This window comes from Hordeum vulgare, chromosome 5H (assembly GCF_904849725.1).
Source record: "Hordeum vulgare subsp. vulgare chromosome 5H, MorexV3_pseudomolecules_assembly, whole genome shotgun sequence".
In the NCBI taxonomy this organism is placed as follows: Eukaryota; Viridiplantae; Streptophyta; class Magnoliopsida; order Poales; family Poaceae; genus Hordeum; species Hordeum vulgare.
Genome location: NC_058522.1, coordinates 531,352,036 through 531,372,043, shown reverse-complemented (window position 1 = coordinate 531,372,043; position 20,008 = coordinate 531,352,036).

The window sequence follows — 20,008 nt, the reverse complement described above, 5'->3', positions numbered from 1 at the left end:
TTTTGAGCACCATGATTTTTGATGGTTTCATGTTGTTATCTTGTCTTCTTTGTATGTTTTATGTATCTTTTTATATCTTTTTTGGGGACTAACTTATTGATTCAGTGCCAAGTGCCAGTTCCTGTTTTTCCGTGTTTTTGACTCTTTTCTGATCTGATTTTGGAACGGAACCAAACGGAATAAAATCTCCAAAATGATTTTTTCCCGAACGGAAGAAGTCCAGGGAGCCTTTGGGCCAGGCAGGTGGGCCCCAGGGAGCCCACAAGCTTGCACCACGCCACCAGGGGGAGGCGGCGGTGGGCAAGCTTGTGGCTTCCCTGGCCGCCTCCTGACCTAGGTCTTGCGCCTATATATTCCCAAATATTCCGCAAAAAATCAGGGGAGCCTCGAAAATACTTTTCCGCCGCCGCAAGATCCCGTTTCCGCGAGATCTCATTTGGAGACCCTTCCCGGCACCCTGCCGGAGGGGACTTTGGAGGTGGAGGGCTTCTTCATCATCATCATCGCCCCTCCAATGACTCGTGAGTAGTTCACTTCAGACCTACGGGTCCGTAGTTAGTAGCTAGATGGCTTCTTCTCTCTCTTGGATCTTCAATACAAAGTTCTCCATGATCTTCATGGAGATCTATCCGATGTAATCTTCTTTGGCGGTGTGTTTGTTGAGATCTGATGAATTGTGGACTTGTGATCAGATTATCTATGATATATATTTCAGTCTTTGCTGATTTCTTATATGCATGATTTGATATCCTTGTAAGTCTCTCTGAGTCTTGGGTTTTGTTTGGCCAACCAGATCTATGATTCTTGCAATGGGAGAAGTGCTTGGTTTTGGGTTCTGCCATGTGGTGTCCTTTCCCAGTGACAGTAGGGGCAGCAAGGCACACATCAAGCAGTTGCCATCAAGGGTAAAAAGATGGGGTTTTTATCATTGGTTTGAGATTATCCCTCTACATCATGTCATCTTGCTTAAGGCATTACTTTGTTCTTATGGACTTAATACACTAGATGCATGCTGGATAGCGGTCGATGTATGGAGTAATAGTAGTAGATGCAGACAGTATCGGTCTACTTGTTTCGGACGTGATGCCTATAGAAATAATCATTGCATAGTATCGTCACGACTCTGCACAGTTCTATCAATTGCTCGACAGTAATTCGTTCACCCACCGTCTACTTGCTGTCATGAGAGAAGCCACTAGTAAACACTACGGCCCCCGGGTCTATTCACATCCATCGTTTACAACTCCGCTTTTACTTTGCTTTGTTACTTTGTTGCTTTCAGTTCTCACTTGGCAAACAATCTATAAGGGATTGACAACCCCTTCATAGCGTTGGGTGCAAGCTTTTGTGTTTGTGCAGGATCTTGAGATACTCTTCCGCCGGAATTATACCTTGGTTCTCAAACTGAGGGAAATACTTACCACCGCTACGCTATATCACCCTTTCCGATTCGAGGGAACACCAACGCAAGGCTCCAAGGCCACGGGGGAAATCCTTTGCATACTTGCCTAGGAAGTCCCTTAAGGCTTAGCCGCAGCAGAAAGATTAAGCCAAGCATTCTCCCGTCGACGTGCCTATTTCTGGCGCCATTGCCAGGGATACCCAGCAAACGTCAGAAGTATTTCTGGTGCCGTTGGAAGGTCTTTCGTTGCAGTAGCAGTATGCTACTATAATACCACATTTGAAATGTCTATTCAGGAACAAAAAGCATGTCGAGTTGATGCAATGGCACATAGAAGATCGTAAGAAAGACGGGAAGTTGAGAGCACCCGTTGACGGGGCGCAGTGGAGAAAGATCGAGAGAAAGTGGAGCGAATTTACACGTGACCCAAGGAACGTATGGTTTGGTTTAAGTGCAGATGGCGTTAATCCTTTTGGGGAGCACACCAGCAAGCGTAACACATGGCATGTGACTCTATGTATGTATAACCTTCCTCCTTGGTTGTGCATGAAGCGGAAGTTCATTATGATGACAATGCTCATCCAAGGCCCTAGTCAACCCGGCAATGACATTGATGTGTACCTAAGGCCATTAGTTGATGAACTTTTACAGTTATGGAATGGAAATAGTGTACGTGTGTGGGATGAGAACGAACATGAGGAATTTGACCTACATGCGTTGTTGTTTGTAACCATCAACGATTGGCCTACTCTTAGTAACCTTTCAGGACAGACAAACAAGGGATACAACACATGCACACAGTGTTTAGATGACACCGACAGTATATATTTGGACAAATGCATGAAGAATGTGTACATGGGGCATCGTCGATTTCTTCCGACCAACAATCAATGTCGAAAGAAAGGAAAGCATTTCAAAGGTGAGGCAGATCACCGGAAGAAGCCCGCCCTCCGTACTGGTGATCACATACTTGATATGGTCAATGATTTACAAGTAATCTTTGGAAAGGGTCCTGGCGGACTATCTGTTCTGAATGACGATGCGGGACACACACCCATGTGGAAGAAGAAATCTGTATTTTGGGACCTATTCTATTGGAAAGACCTAGAGGTCCGCTCTGCAATCGACGTGATGCACGTGATGAAGAATCTTTGCGTGAACCTGCTAAGCTTCTTGGGAGTGTATGGGAAGACAAAAGATACACCAGAGGCACGGGAGGAACATCAACGTGTGCATGAAAAAGACAGCATGCATCCAGAGCAATATGAAGGTCCTGCCAGCTACGCTCTTACCAAAGAAGAGAAGGAAATCTTCTTTGAATGCCTCCTCAGTATGAAGGTCCCGTCTGGCTTCTCGTCGAATATAAAGGGAATAATAAAGATGATAGAAAAAAAGTTCCAGAACCTAAAGTCTCATGACTGCCACGTGATTATGACGCAACTGCTTCCGGTTGCATTGAGGGGGCTTCTACCGGAAAACGTTCAATTAGCCATTGTGAAGCTATGTGCATTCCTCAATGTAATCTCTCCGAAGGTGATCAATCCATTAATCTTGACAAGGTTAAGGAGTTATCTGGTGCAATGTCTTGTTAGTTTCGAGCTGGTGTTCCCACCATCCTTCTTCAATATCATGACGCACATCCTAGTTCATCTAGCCGACGAGATTGTCATTCTGGGCCGTGTAATTCTACACAACATGTTCCCCTTTGAGAGGTTCATGGGAGTCTTAAAGAAATATGTTTGTAACCGCGCTAGGTCATAAGAAAGCATCTCCATGGGCCATAAAACAGAGGATGTCATTGGGTTTTGTGTTGACTTCATTCTTGACCTTAAGAAGATTGGTTTCCCTTAATCGCCGTATGAGCGGAGACTGACTCGAAAAGGCACACCAGGAGCGGAGTCAATAATATGTACGGACGGGCATTCTTGGTCTCAAGCACACTACACGGTTCTACAGAATTCTACCTTGGTGACCCCGTATGTCAATGAACACAAGAATTTTCTGAGCTCCAAACACACGGAGCAGTGTGACAACTCGATTACATATGAACACATCAGGACTTTCGGCAGTTGGTTGCAAAAACGTCTCATGTGTGACAACACTGTTTCTGATGAGTTGTACTCGTTGGCCAGGGGACCATCTTCGACTGTATTGACTTACCAAGGGTACGAGATAAATGGGAATACATTTTACACGATCACCCAAGATCAAAAGAGCACCAACCAAGACAGCGATGTCCGCTTTGATGCAGCAACCAAGAGCGGAAAGGACACATATTATGGTTACATACTGGACATATGGGAACTTGACTATGGACATGATTTGAAGGTCCCTATGTTTCACTGCAAATGGGTCAATCTGTTAGGAGGTGGGGTACAGATAGACCCACAGTATGGAATGACAACAGTGGATCTGAACAATCTTGGGCATGCACAGGAACCATTCGTCCTAGCCAATGATGTGGCACAGGTTTTCTATGTGAAGGACATGTCTACAAAATCGAGAAAAAGAAAATATAAGAAAGCAAATACATCATACGATGAGCCAAAGGGCCACATAGTTCAAATAAGTTCAAAAAAATGAAATCCCTTTGTAACACATGAGTTTTCGTATGAAACCCTGATACTTCGAAAGAGATTGTCCGTTTTGTACACGAAGTGCATCCAGCTTTTGCCACAACCCTCTCAACTTTTAAGCACATGTTATGTGGGTGAAATGATGATACCATGCAAACTTTCAACCTTTTCAGAGTTCATTTGTAGTGCTTTTCAATTTAAGGGTCATTTAGCTCAAAAAAATCAGTAAATGCATGAAAAATACCAAATGAAGTCAAAGATAGTTGAAAATTGATGATGTGGCTTTGAATGGTGCATTTTGAACACACAAAAAGTCTGGAGTTCAAATAAGTTCAAAAAATGAAATCCCTTTATAACAGATGAGTTTTCGTATGAAACCCTCATACTTTGAAGGAGATTGTCCGTTTTGTACACGAAGTGCATCCAGTTTTTGCCCCAACGTGATACGTCTCCAACGTATCTATAATTTTTTATGGTTTCATGCTATTATCTTGTCAAATTTTGGATGTTATGCATGCCTTTTATATATTTTTTGGGACTAACTTATTAACTCAGTGCCAATTGCCAGTTCCTGTTTTTCCATGTTTTTGACCCCTTTCAGAGGAGATTTTGAAACGGAGTCCAAACGGAAGAAAATCCTCGAAAAGATTTTTTCCGGAATGGAAGAAGATCGAGAAGCTTGAGAGCCAAGGCAGGGGAGCCTCAGGGGCCCCACAAGCCCCCACCCCGCGGCCAGGGGGGAGGCCGCGACCCACGGGCTTGTGGGCCCCCTGAGCGCCCTCTGACCTAGGGGTTGCGCCTATAAATTCCCTAAAAATCCCAAAAAAATCAGGAGATCATCGCAATTACTTTTCCGCCACCGCAAGCTTCTGTCTCCGCAAGATCCCATCAGGGGCACGTTCTGGTGCCCTGCTGGAGGGGAGATTCGGATACAGAGGGCTTCTTCATCAACACCATGACCTCTCCGATGATGCGTGAGTAGTTCACCATAGACCTACGGGTCCATAGCTAGTAACTAGATGGCTTCTTCTCTCTCTTGATCTTCAATACAAAGTTCTCCATGATCTTCAAGGAGATTTATCCGATGTAATCTTCTTTTGCGATGTGTTTGTCAAGATCCGATGAACTGTCGATTTATGATCAGATTATCTATGAATCTTATTTGAGTTTCTTTTGATCTCTCTTATGCATGATTTCATATCCTTGTAATTCTCTTCGAGTTGTGGGTTTTGTCTGGCCAACTAGATCTATGATTCTTGCAATAGGAGAAGTGCTTGGTTTTGGGTTCATACCGTGCGGTGACCTGACCCAGTGACAGAAGGGGTAGAGAGGCACGCATCGTGTTGTTGCCATCAAGGGTAAAAAGATGGGGTTTTCATCATTGGTTTGAGATTCTCCCTCTACATCATGTCATCTTGCTTAAGGCGTTACTCTGTTCGTCATGAACTCAATACACTAGATGCATGCTAGATAGCGGTCGATGTGTGGAGTAATAGTAGTAGATGCAGAAAGTATCGGTCTACTTATCTCGGACGTGATGCCTATATGTCTGATCATTGCCTTAGATATCGTCATGACTTTACGCGGTTCTATCAATTGCTCGACAGTAATTTGTTCACCCACCGTGATATTTCCTATTTTGAGAGAAGCCTCTAGTGAACACTATGGCCCCCAGGGTCTACTCCACACCATATTTTCAGCCTTACACTTTTTATTTCGTTGCACTTTCCACCTTCAGATCTCACTTTGCAAAGAATCTTGAAGGGATTGACAATCCCTTTGAAGCGTTGGGTGCAACTTGTTTGTGTTTGCGCAGGTACTCTGGACTTGACGAGACCCTCCTTCTGGATCGATACCTTGGTTCTCACACTGAGGGAAATACTTACTGCTCCTGTGCTGCATCACCCTTTCCTCTTCGAGGGAAAAACCAACGCAAGCCCAGTCTCTATCATCGTGTCAATTTCTGGCGCTGTTGTTTGAGAAATAGCAGAAGGATTTCTGGCGCCGTTGCCGGGAAGGAAGATCAACTCAAGGGCTCATCCAAGTAGGTGTCGCAAACTCATCTCTTGCATTTACTTTGTTTTCCAGTTGCCTCTCGTTTTCGTCTCCCCCACTTCACCAATTTGCCTTTTTCGTTTGTCTTTTTCGTTCGCCTTTTCATTCACCCTTTTTCTCGCCTGCTCTTTGTTTGATTGTGTGCTTTCTTGCTTGCTGAAGTCACCATGAACGAAAACACCAAACTTTGTGACTTCTTGAATACTAATAATAATGATTTTATTAGTACTTCGATTGCTCCCGCCACTAGTGCGGAGTCATACAAAATCAATGCCGCTTTGCTGAATCTTGTTATGAAAGAGCAATTCTCTGGCCTTCCAAGTGAAGATGTCGCATCCCATCTCAATACGTTCATTGAGCTATGCGATATACAAAAGAAAAAGATGTGGATAATGACGTGATTAAATTGAAGATTTTTCCTTTCTCGTTGCGAGATCGCGCAAAAACTTGGTTTTCTTCTTTGCCCAAAAATAGTATCGATTCTTGGGATACGTGCAAAGACGCTTATATATCCAAGTATTTTACGCCGGCTAAGATCATCTCTATCCGTAATGATATCATGAATTTCAAGCAACTTGATCATGAACATGTTGCACAATCTTGGGAGAGAATGAAATTGATGATTAGAAATTGTCCCGCTCATGGCTTGTGTCTTTGGATGATTATTCAAATATTTTATGCTGGCTTGAATTTCGCTTCTAGAAATATCTTATACTCCGCCTCAGGTGGAACGTTCATGGAAATCACGTTAGGGGAAGCGACAAAGCTCTTAGACAACATCATGACAAACTACTCTCAGTGGCACACTGAAAGGTCACCTACTAGTAAGAAGGTACACGCTATAGAAGAAATTAACCTGTTGAGTGCTAAGATGGATGAGTTAATGAATTTTGTTGCTAGTAGAAGTGCTCCTTTGGATCCTAATGATATGCCCTTGTCTTCTTTGATTGAGAGTAGCAACGCTAGTTTGGACGTTAATTTTGTTGGTAGGAATAACTTTGGCAACAACAATGCTTTTAGAGGAAACTATGTTCCTAGGCCTTTTCCTAGTAACTCCTCTAATAACTTTGGCAACTCCTACAACAATACTCATGGAAATTACAATAATTACCCTCTGATCTAGAGAGTAATATCAAAGAGTTCATCATCTCTCAAAAGATTTTCAATGCGTCCATAGAGGAAAAGCTACTCAAAATTGACGATTTGGCCAAGAGCGTTGATAGAATGTCTAGTGATGTTGATGCTTTGAAAGTTAGATGTGCTCCTCCCAAAATCAACATGGATGAAACTTTGAAAGCTATGCGTGTTTCCATGATTGAGAGCCAATAATGAACCGCCCAAATTCGTGCTAGACATAAATGGCTTAAAAAGGCGTATTCTCGTGATGAGAATCACGAAGATCTTAAAGTGCTTGGTATGACTCCCATTGAATCCTTGTTTTCTTGTGTCAAACCTAATGATTATGGGGCTGGATATGAATCCACTTTGGTTGAAAAGCGGCCCAATGATTTAGAGTCCATCTATCTTGATGCTAAAAGCATTGAAAGTGGAGTAGAAGATATTAAAACTTTGAGTAGTAATGAAATTACTACCGTTGATTTCAAGGAATTCAATTATTATAGTTGCTCCTTGATTGAATGGATTTCTTTGATGCAATCCATGTTAAACTCTCCACACGCTTATAGCCAAAACAAAGCCTTTACCAATCATATCGTCGAAGCTATGATAAAATATCTTGAAGAGAAACTTGAATTGGAAGTCTCTATCCCTAGAAAGCTTCATGATGAGTGGGAACCTACCATCAAAATCAAAATAAAAAACTATGAATGCAACTTTGTGTGATTTGGGTGCTAGTGTTTCTGCAACTCCAAAGTCTTTATGTGATGTTCTGGGTTTTAATGAGATTGAAGAGTGTTCTCTTAATTTGCATCTTGCTGATTCTACTGTCAAGAAACCCATGGGAAGGATCAATGATGTTCTTATTATTGCAAATAGGAACTATGTACCCGTCGATTTCATTGTGCTTGACATTGATTGCAATCCTACATGCCCTATTATTCTTGGTAGACCTTTCCTAAGGACTATCGGTGCTATCATCGATATGAAGGAAGGGAATACTAGATTACAATTTCCTTTAAGGAAGGGCAGGGAACACTTTCCTAGAAAGAAAATAATATTGCCTTATGAACCATGATGAGGGCCACTAATGGTTTGAGCACCAAAGACGACGATACGTGATTCTATCGCTTTTATGCCTAGCTAAGGGCGTTAAACAATAGCACTTGTTGGGAGGCAACCCAACAAATTTATCTTTATCTTTCTGTTTTGTTGCGTCTACACTTTCATAATTCTGTTGTGATTGTGTTTTTTGGGTTTCTTTTTGTGTTTGAGCCAAGCAAAACCTTTATGACTAGTCTCGGTAATGGTTGTTTGATCCTGGTGGAAAAAGACAGAAACTTTTCGCTCACGAGATGATTTTGCATTTTTATTCAGAAAGAGCTTTTGAGTTGATTCTTTTTGCTGATGGTTGATATGCTTTTTTCCCAGGCCGTCGTAATTTTTCAGATTTGTTGAGGTATGATAAGTATACGAAGTATACAGATTGCTACAGACTCGTCTGTTTTTGACAGATTCTGTTTTTGTTGAGTTGGTTTCTTGTTTTGATGAATCTATGGTTAGTATCGGGGGGTACTAGCCATGGAAAAGTGAGAATACAGTAGCCCAACATCAATATAGATAGAATTCAAGTTTGCTACAGTACCAAAAGAAGTGGCAGTTTGTTTTCTTGTGCTAATGTTATCACGAGTCTCTGTTGAAGTTTTGTGTTGTGAAGTTTTCAAGTTTTGGGTGATGTTCTCATGGACGATGAGATAATGAGTGGAAAGAGCTCAAGCTTGGGGATGCACAAGGCATCCCAAGCCAAATTCAAGGACACCAAAAATCCTAAGCTTGGGGATGCCCTGGGAAGGCATCCCCTCTTTCGTCTTCAATCCATCGATAACATTACTTGTAGCTATATTTTTATTCACCACATGATATGTGTTTTGCTTGGAGCGTCTTGTATCTTAGGAGTCTTTTCTTTTTGTTGTTTCACAATCATCCTTGTTGCACACCTTTTTGAGAGATAGAGACATGCACTCATCGTGATTTTGCTAGAATGCTCATAGTGCTTCACTTATATCTTTTGGGCTAGATACTTTTGCTCATGTGCTTCACTTATACCTTTAGAGCACGGCGGTGCGTGATTTGGTAGTTGGCTTATGCTATGAAAGTAGTCCCCAAAGGTGATAGATACCCAAAGAGGATGCAAAAACCTCCATCTTCATGTGCATTGAATAGAAAGAGAAGTTTTGATTCCTCTCAATTAGTTTTGAGACGTGGATTCGGTAATATTAAGAGCTATGTTAGTAGGGTGCTGTGAATCTAGAAATACTTGTGTTGAAGTTAGTGATTCCCGTAGCATGCACGTATGGTGAACCGCTATGTTAGGAAGTCGGAGCATAATTGATCTATTGATTGTCATCCTTTGTGTTGAGGTCGGGATCGCGCGATGGTTAACACCTACCAACCCTTCTCCGCAGAGTATGGGTTTAGCACTTTGTTTCGATTACTAATAAAAACTTTCGCAACAAGTATGTGAGTTCTTCATGACTAATGTGAGTCCACGATATAGATGCACTTTCACCTCCCACCATTGCTAGCCTCTCTAGTGTCGCGCAATTCTCGCCCGTGCACAAACCCACCAAATTCCTTCCTCAAAACAGCCACCATACCTACCTACTATGGCATTTTCATAGCCATTCCGAGATATATTGCCATGCAACTCCCACCGTTCCGTCTCATGACTTGTGCCGTCACTCTCATATTGCCATTGCATGATCATAAGAGGGCTAGCAAGATGTTTCAACGTCATACGCCTTGCTATATCGTTGCACATCCCGGTACACTGCCGGAGGCATTTCCTATGGAGTCATCATCATCATTTTGAGCTGTGAGTAAATAAAAGTGTGATGACCATCATTATTAGAGCATTGTCCCATGTGAGGAAATAAAAAAAGAGGCCAAAGAGCCCAAGGATAAAAAATACAGGCCTAAGAGCCCAAATGAAAAAAAGAGAAAAAGAGAGAAGGGACAATGCTACTATTTTTTTTCCACACTTGTGCTTCATGATAGCTCCATGTTCTTCATGATTGAGAGCTTCTCGCTTCGTCACTACCATATGCTAGTGGGAATCTTCATTATATAACTTGGCGTGTATATTCCAATGATGGGCTTCCTCAAAATTGCCCTAGGTCTCCGTGAGCAAGCAAGTTGGATGCACACCCACTAGTTCTCCTTTTGAGCTTCCACATACTTATAGCTCTAGTGCATCTATTGTATGGAAATCCCTACTTATTCACATTGATATCTATTAATGGGCATCTCCATAACCCTTTGATATGCCGAGTCAATGTGACCATCTCCTGCTTTTTGTCTCACAACCACCACCACACTCTATTCCACCTACAGTGCTATATCCATGGCTCGCGCTGATGTATTGCGTGATAGTTATAAAAAGTTTGAGAAAGTAAGAGTGCGAAAACAATTACTTGGCCAATACCGGGGTTGTGCATGATTTACATTAGTTGTGTGAGGATGATGGAGCATAGCCAGACTATATGATTTTGTAGGGATAACTTTCATTGGCCTTGTTATTTTGAAAGTTCATGATTACCTTGCTAGTTTGCTTGAAGTATTATTGTTTTCATGTCAATAGCAAACTATTGTTTCGAATCTTACGGATCTGAACATTCATGTCATGTGAAAGAAGTTGTAAAGGACAACTATGCTAGGTAGCATTCCACATCAAAAATTTATTCTTTATCACTTCCCTACTCGAGGACGAGCAGGAGTTAAGCTTGGGGATGCTTGATACATCTCCAACGTATCTACCATTTTTGATGGTTTCATGCTATTATCTTGTCAAACTTTGGATGTTATGCATGCCTTTTCTATATTTTTTGGGACTAACTTATTAACTCGGTGCCAAGTGCCAGTTCCTGTTTTTTCCATGTTTTTGACCCCTTTCACAGGAGATTTTGAAATGGAGTCCAAACGGAAGAATATCCCCGAAAAGATTTTTTCCGGCACGGAAGCAGATCGGCCTCTGAGCGCCCTCTGACCTAGGGGTTGCGCCTATAAATTCCCAAAAAATCCCCAAAAAATCAAGAGATCATCGCAACTAATTTTCCGCCACCGCAAGCTTCTGTCTCCGCAAGATCCCATATGGGGCACGTTCTGGTGCCCTGCCGGAGGGGAGATTCGGATACGGAGGGCTTCTTCATCAACACCATGACCTCTCCGATGATGCGTGAGTAGTTCACCATAGACCTACGGGTTCATAGCTAGTAACTAGATGGCTTCTTCTCTCTCTTGGATCTTCAATACAAAGTTCTCCATGATCTTCATGGAGATCTATCCGATGTAATCTTCTTTTGCGGTGTGTTTGTCGAGATCCGATGAATTGTGGATTTATGACCAGATTATCTATGAATCTTATTTGAGTTTCTTCTGATCTCTCTTATGCATGATTTCATATCCTTGTAATTCTCTTCGAGTTGTGGGTTTTGTCTGGCTAACAAGATCTATGATTCTTGCAATAGGAGAAGTGATTGGTTTTGGGTTCATACCGTGCAGTGACCTCACCCAGTGACAGAAGGGGTAGCGAGGCACACATCATGTTGTTGCCATCAAGGGTAAAACGATGGGGTTTTCATCATTGGTTTGAGATTATCCCTCTACATCATGTCATCTTGCTTAAGGCGTTACTCTGTTCATCATGAACTCAATACACTAGATGCATGCCGGATAGCGGTCGATGTGTGGAGTAATAGTAGTAGATGCAGAAAGTATCGGTCTACTTGTCTCGGACGTGATGCCTATATGTATGATCATTGCCTTAGATATCGTCATGACTTTGCGCGGTTCTATCAATTGCTCGATAGTAATTTCTTCACCCACCGTGATATTTGCTATTTTGAGAGAAGTCTCTAGTGAACACTATGGCCCCCAGGGTCTACTCCACACCCTATTTTCAGCCTTACACTTTTTACTTCGTTGCACTTTCCTCCTTCAAATCTCACTTTGCAAACAATCTTGAATGGATTGACAACCCCATTGAAGCGTTGGGTGCAAGGTTGTTTGTGTTTGCGTAGGTACTCTGGACTTGACGAGACCCTCCTTCTGGATCGATACATTGATTCTCAAACTGAGGGAAATACTTACTGCTCGTGTGTTGCATCACCCTTTCCTCTTCAAGGGAAAAAAACAACGCAAGCCCAGTCTCCGTCAGCGTGTCAATTTCTGGCGCTGTTGTTTGAGAAGTAGCACAACCCTCTCAACTTTTTAGCATATGCTATGTGGGTCAAATGATGATACCATGCTAACTTTCAACCTTTTTAGAGTTCATTTGTAGTGCTTTTCAATTTTAGGGTCATTTAGCTCAAAAAAGAGTAAATGCATGACAAATACCAAATGAAGTCAAAAATAGTTTAAAATTGATGATGTGTCTTTGAATGGTGCATTTTAAACACACAAAAATTCTGGATTTCAAATAAGTTCAAAAAATGAAATCCTTTTGTAACAGATGAGTTTTCGTATGAAACCGTGATACTTCAAAAGAGATTGTCCGTTTTATACACGGAGTGCATCCAGTTTTTGCTGCAACCCTCTCAACTTTTTAGCACATGCTATGTGGGTGAAATGATCATACCATGCAAACTTTCAACCTTTTCAGAGTTTATTTGTAGTGCTTTCCAATTTAAGGGTCATTTAGCTCAAAAAATCAGTAATGCATGAAAAATACCAAATGAAGTGAGAAATAGTTGAAAATTGATGATGTGTCTTTCAATGGTGCATTTTGAACACACAAAATGTCTGGAGTTCAAATAAGTTCAAAAAATGAAATCCCTTTGTAACACATGAGTTTTCGTATGAAACCCTAATACTTCGAAAGAGATTGTGTGTTTTGTACACGATGTGCATCCAGTTTTTGCCGCAACCCTCTCAACTTTTTAGCACATGCTATGTGGGTGAAATGATGATACCATGCCAACTTTCAACCTTTTTAGAGTTCATTTGTAGTGCTTTTCAACTTAAGGGTCATTTAGCTCAAAAACAAATCAGTAAATGGATGAAAAATACCAAATAAAGTCAGAAATAGTTGAAAATTAATGATGTGTCTTTCAATGGTGCATTTTAAACACACAAAGAGTCTAGAGTTCAAATAAGTTCAAAAAAATGAAACCCTTTGTAACAGATGAGTTTTCTTATGAAACCTTAATACTTCGAAAGAGATTATCTGTTTTGTACACGATGTGCATCCAGTTTTTGCCGCAACCCTCTCAACTTTTTAGCACACGCTATGTGGGTGAAATGATGATAACATGCCAACTTTCAACATTTTCATAGTTCATTTGTAGTGCTTTTCAATTTAAGGGTCATTTAGCTAAAAAAATCAGTAAATGTATGAGAATATCAAATGGGCCGACGGACCTTTGGTCCCGGTTCTAGCCACCAACCAATACGAAAGTACTCTTCTTCCCACCCTTTTGGGCCAACGGAAGTGTGCCTTTGGTTCCGCTTGGTGCCACCAACCGGAACCAAAGGTTTCGTATATATTGAGGGAGTTGTCAAAATTGACCTTTAGTCCCGGTTGGCGTAACAAACCAGGACTAAAGTGATGCTTTGGTCCCGGTTTGAGCCACCAACCGGAACAAAGGTGTTCGTATATTGCGGGACTTGTCGAAATTTCCACCAACTTTCATTCCCCCCCCCTTTCTCTCTTCGTCGCCGTCGCACCCGAGCCCGTCGCCACTGGCTCGTGCCTCCTCCACGAGCCCGTCGTCGCCGTCGTCGTCGCTCACGAGCCCGTCGTTGCCCTGAGCCCATCGTTCTCGCCGTCGCTCACAAGCCTGTCGTCGTCGTCGCCCGCGAGCCCATCATCGTCGTCGTCGCCCCCGAGCCCATCATCGTCGCCGTCGCCGTCGCCCCCGAGCCCATCGTCGTTGCCGTCGTCGTCACCGTCGCCCCCGAGCCCATCGATGGTGCCGTCGTCCCCGAGCCCATCGTCGTCGCCGTCGCACCGTCGTCGTCGCCCCTGAGCCCATCGCCATCGTCGTTGTCTCCGTAGCACCCGAGCTCATCGCCGTCATCATCGTCGCCCGTCGTCGTTCCGAAGCCTGCCGTCGTCGCCCGTCGACGCACCGGTAGCATGTCCATCGATCTCCATCTACCTATTTGCGAATCCATGTGTGAGAATACATAGTCTAATTGCGAATCCATGTGTGTATTACCTACACTGATATATCTACTGGAGTGAGACATGCATGTAAGTTTATGCAAAATGCATACCTTACATGGTTTGATGCTTTGACCGGTTCATGTGTTGAACTTGGGGTGCTATCATATGTTGATTTGTCACCATGATCCATCTTGGACAACATGAATGTTCCGTAATTAACAGTTATGTGTTCATTTGTCCAATTTGTATATTCTTGGTTTTTGATAGGCTTCTGTAGGCATATCTACTATGTGTAGATTCACATGCCTTGTCTATCGTATCTTTGATCCAATATATGTATATGGTAAATCTGACATATCCATTTAAAGGTTAAGGTGTGCATGAAAGTAAAAGTTATATCTATGAGCACATAATTAAGTGATTTTACCCTATATATATGGTAGCTGGACTAACTACTTCGGACCCAATGAGTTTGGGGACCATATTGTACTTGAATGGTGGTTTAGGTACTTTGGAGAAGCATTTCTATCTTTACTTATTCTCAGAAGAAGTTGGTGGTGCTGGTCACGAAGAAATTAGAGTCAAGGAAGGACTCCGCTACTTCTACGCCATATCAATGCTTTTCGGTAACAAGTATTTACTTCATGCATGTATAACATTAGAGTCAACCCTGTGTAGGTTGCACCATCGCATGAACATAATACTTTTTCCACTGTGTAATTTCCTGCATGTCCTTGTCAATCACACTGATGGAATGCTTAGTGTTGGTGCTCTCTTAGCTCTTCATGGTCATATGTATGAGACAAATTTGTGCCATGGCCCTTGTGTCATGTGCCTTGCTCTTATAATAGGTTAACATGTGCATAACACTATGCACTCATGCGTGTGACCGTATTTTGGACCCACACTTATCATAGTAATCGAGTTAGAAGAATTACAGCATACCATGTCCAAAATATGTTAGTTGAGAGGCTCTTGGTTGCTACACACGCGAAAATGCTCCTTATCACTTCACCATCATGAGCATGGCAGAAAATGCTTAAGTGTCCCTGTCTCGATGTAGCACTTGAACTTGGTGGTTAAACCCACCACATACTCCACTGTTCGAGCGATGGGAAGGTATAGTTACTATATGAAATAACTTTTGGATGCTACCTCCGCTCGATCCACTCAAATCATCTCATCATCAAGATTCCAGAAATTGCCTCCGCCTACTTCCCTCTCGGACGTCCGACGGCTCACACACTCCAGACGTCCGACACCTGTCGGTCAATCGACGGCTGATGCCCTCCGGACGTCCGACGCCCGTCGGACGTCCGACACATCGGGAGCCTCTATAAATAGAGGGGCGCGGGTTGGGCTTGCTCTAGCCTTTTTCCCCTCTCCCTCCACAACCGCCGCCAACTACCACAAGAGACCTGCCTCGCGATCTCGCCGCCACAGGGGCCCCTGCCCCACGATCTGGTTGTCCTTCTCCGCGAGATTCGTCTTCCGGCCATATCCTTGGCTGATTTCTCCATCCCTTTCTCCTCCCGATCTGCAGGCTTTCCAATCATGCCTAAGGTGAAGCACTAGGCTCGAAAGGCCCCTGCTGGATCATCCGCTCATGCCGCTCCTGGCACGGGGTCGGATGACTCCGATGTACCACACCGTTCCTACAAACGTGTGGCCCGGCATCCTCCTCCACAGCCTATCTCCTCGTATGATGGCTCTGACTTCGAGGATGAGCTTGACGTGGAGGAACGTGATGAGCTTGAAGTGGAGGAACATGCTGAATACATTGCCGTTCGGAAAACTGTGCCGAAGCCGGGGACTCGCAGGCCCTCATATATGCCATCACCTCCTCCAGAACAGCGAGCAGGTGATGCTCGACGTATCTCCATAGAGCCTCCTCCCTCCTTGGGTCGTGAAGTCACAGACTTCACCAAAAAACCCAAATCCACCTATTTTACTTTCCGTAGAGATGTCAACCAATTCGTTGTTGAACGTGATTCTCTGGATTCACGGTTCCGCACAAACGTCCAACCGGACATTTTCTCTACTATCATAGTTCCTAAAGGTATTTCAGTTCATCATTTCATTGACCTTGAACACATCCGCACTCACCCGGCAAAATATATGGGTGCCATTGGGCTTCTTGAGTCCTCGGGGCTCGCTGCTCCCCTTGCCTTTAAGTGCGATTTTAACAGTGGCGCCATCCACCAATTCTATGCCACTTGTTACTTTCATTCTGATGACTCTGTTAGCTGGCTGACCTCTGATTTGGAGTTTAGGGCCACTTATGGGGAGTTTGTTGCCGCTCTGGGTTTTCCCAACACCAGTTTCAAAATTCACAAAAGTGACCCTAACCATGCTCCCAAATCCATTGCGGCATGTGGTTCTCTTATCAAACCACGTCATGAACTTGATGCTGATGAAAAACAGAAAGATCTCAACCAAGTGTCTATCTGGCGGTCTCCATACTTTATCATTTTTCAATGCCTTATCCGCACCATCTACCCCAAGATGGGTGGCAGGGAACCTGCAACGGATACTACATTTATATCATGTCACACTTGCATGATTTTCCCAAGCGCAAGATAAATATGCCTCATTTTCTGTGGCATGAGATTCGGCTCGCTAGTCTTCAATACAAGCGATCCTTCCCTCATGCCCCCTTCATCCAGGCCCTCATCAACCATATTGCTGCCTTCCAGCTTGCTCCTACTCACACGCACCACAAGTGGGTCATCCCCGCTCATATGGCGGATGACTATGCTCCTAGGAAATCCTCTTCCACCTCCACTCGTCGTGTTGCTACCCGGTCAGTCACTCCTTCATCCAGCTCTGCTCCTCTCAGTCGCTTTGCCAAATTCATTGGCAAAGCACACTCTGCCATGATGAAGGCGTTCTCCTTCCAGTGCGCTCAGAACCACGATGTCGTTTCGCGCCTGATCACCTCCAAGAATGCCCTCAAGGCTCATCTGAGAGACTCGGGCACTCTTGATTTCAGTGATGATGAGGCTCTTCCTGCTATTCCTCCTTCTGATTTTGGCTCCCCATCTGGTCCTGAGTGGGCTGATTTTCTTGACGAGGCTGGTGGCAGTGGCTTGCCTGAGGATGATGATGATGAGGATGATGGTGCTGATGATATCTGAGCTTGGTTGCTGTTTCTTCTACCTCCCTTTTTGGTACTTGATGCCAAAGGGGGATAAATTTATCCTAGTATTAGGCTTTGGAGTTTTAGCTTTTGAACTCAATTTGCATGTTTGAACTACGATAACGTAATGGATAAACGACTATGATGTACTATGTATTGCTATCTATGAATGTCGTGCATCATCGTATGCTATTATGTTTTGTTCTGTTACTCCATGTGATGATCTGCTGCCATATGATTTCTTCGATACACATATTAAGGGGAAGCTCCCGCATTTACCTGTTTTACCATGCATATAATCAGGGGGAGTTTCGACAAAACTCTCCCATTCATTCTTACCATGCATATAATCAGGGGGAGCCTCGTAACAAATCTCTCCTAAGCCACACATGTTTATTACTATTTTTGAGAGCTATATGTATGTTGTCATCAACTACCAAAAAGGGGGAGATTGAAAGTGCAGTCATGCCCTTAATCGTGTTTTGGTGTTGCTGACAACACACATATAGATAACTAATCACTAATACCCTTTTAAGATTTTGTTAATGATCATGTGTTGATAAGGACAAGCTCATGTGCTAACAAGGACAAGATCAAGATAAGCATTCCTGAGTACTACATGCTTGAATCTTGTGGATGCTCACATGGTGGACAGATGAAGATGAATACACAAGCTAGGCTTTCCACATTGTGTATGGGAGAGCTTCTTGAAGACTTCATCATGTCTTTCTTTCATATTGAGTCAAGAAGGAACAACAACACCAAGCTCAAGTGAAAGGGCTAACTCAAAGGTATCAGTTCCTTTGACGTTAGTGGTGCGGAGTGATGATCAGCGAATAAAAGTATACACGCAAGTATACATCATCGGTACCCCTTTTTTATGATTCTTGAGTCTTTAGGGATCCCGCACTATTAAGAGGGGATCACTGGGTATTGCGATATATTTGCTCAAACTACATCTCTACTTCTCTCCTCATGCCACATCTCCACTGCTCTGCTTTAATCCCAAAACAAAACCAATGCCTCGGACATCCGGCTCCCTCCGGACGTCCGAGGGACGGACGCCCGACCACTTCGGAAATCCGGAACCTTATACGAGAGTCAAAGTCTCGGACATCCGGCTCCCTCCGGACGTCTGAGGGTCGGACGCCCGACCACTTCGGAAAACCGGAACCTTATCCCAGAGTTAAAAGCTTGGACATCCGGCTTCCTCCGTTCGTCCGAGGACCGGACGTCTGACTCCTTTCGGATATCCGGAGCCTTACACCAGAGTCAAAAACCTCGGACTTCCGCCTCCCCCGGTCGTCTGAGGGACGGACGTCCGACCGCTTTCGGAAATCCGGTGCCCTTGAACAAAGCTGAACTCTCGGACATCCGACCCTCTCTTCGGACGTCCGGTCCCTGTTCAACTACACAGTGGCCAACTGATATGAACAATCCTTCAGTCGTCCGACGCCTATCGGACGTCCGGAAACCGTCGGACATCCGACCACTGTCAGACTTAAGTGACCCCAACGGTTACTTTAGTCGCCCCACTATATATACCCCCTCCCACTTCGTGAGAGGGGGTCCAACACAGCCATATCTTCATAAGAACACATTTCTACCTCACACACATTTGCTCACACCAAATCTTAGATCCCAAGAGCATTTGTGAGCCCCTTTGAGAGTTGTTCCAATCAAAAGATAGATCGTCTCCCTCTCCTCCTCTCAACCCGAGCTATTTGAGATTTGAGCAAGTTTTGAGCATTCCCCGTGTTCTTGTTACTCTTGGAGGTTGGAGACTCCTAGGCAGTAGGAGTTCTTCGAAGAGGAATCAATCCGTGTGATTACCCCCAAAAAAGTTTGTGAGGGTTTGGAAGCCACCTCAAAGTCTTACCACTAGTGGTTGAGAAACGCCTTCGTGGTGTTATCTCAAAGGGAGAATAGGGTGAGCCTTCGTGGCGTTGGTGTGCCTTCGTGGTAACATCCACCTCTCTAATGGTGACTATCTTCCCTCCAAGGAACTGAACATCGGGATACATCTTTGTCTCAGTGACCTTGGTTATCCCTAACCCTAACTCCTTACTTGTGGTTTACTTGTGTTACTTGAGCATACATACATTGCATATTGTTTGTGCTCATTATATTGTGTTGGCTATTTCTTTGTACAAGATTAATCATTCAAGCATACCCTCTATATCCACACGTTCACACTTGCAGCTTTTGATATATCGTGTGCTATAGTGTGATCTAGTATCTTGTGTCGTTCACCTACTCGTCGTGTGATATAGCTCAACTAAGTTTGTGTAACTTACTTGTGCTTGTTAGTAACCGTGTTGTGTCCATCTTGGTAGATCCTGTTGTTGGTGCATGTTGCGGTGCCTATTGCATTTAGGATTTGTGCTTGAAAAGTATACTCTTAGTTTATTTCCGCATTAGGTTTAAGCCAAATCCGAATAAGTTTTTAAATAGCCTATTCACCCCCCCTCTAGGCGTCATCGTGGTCCTTTCAGAGGTTGAGATTTCCACCATGCTCGCTAATTATACCTTCAAGGGTGGAACTCCTAAGAAAC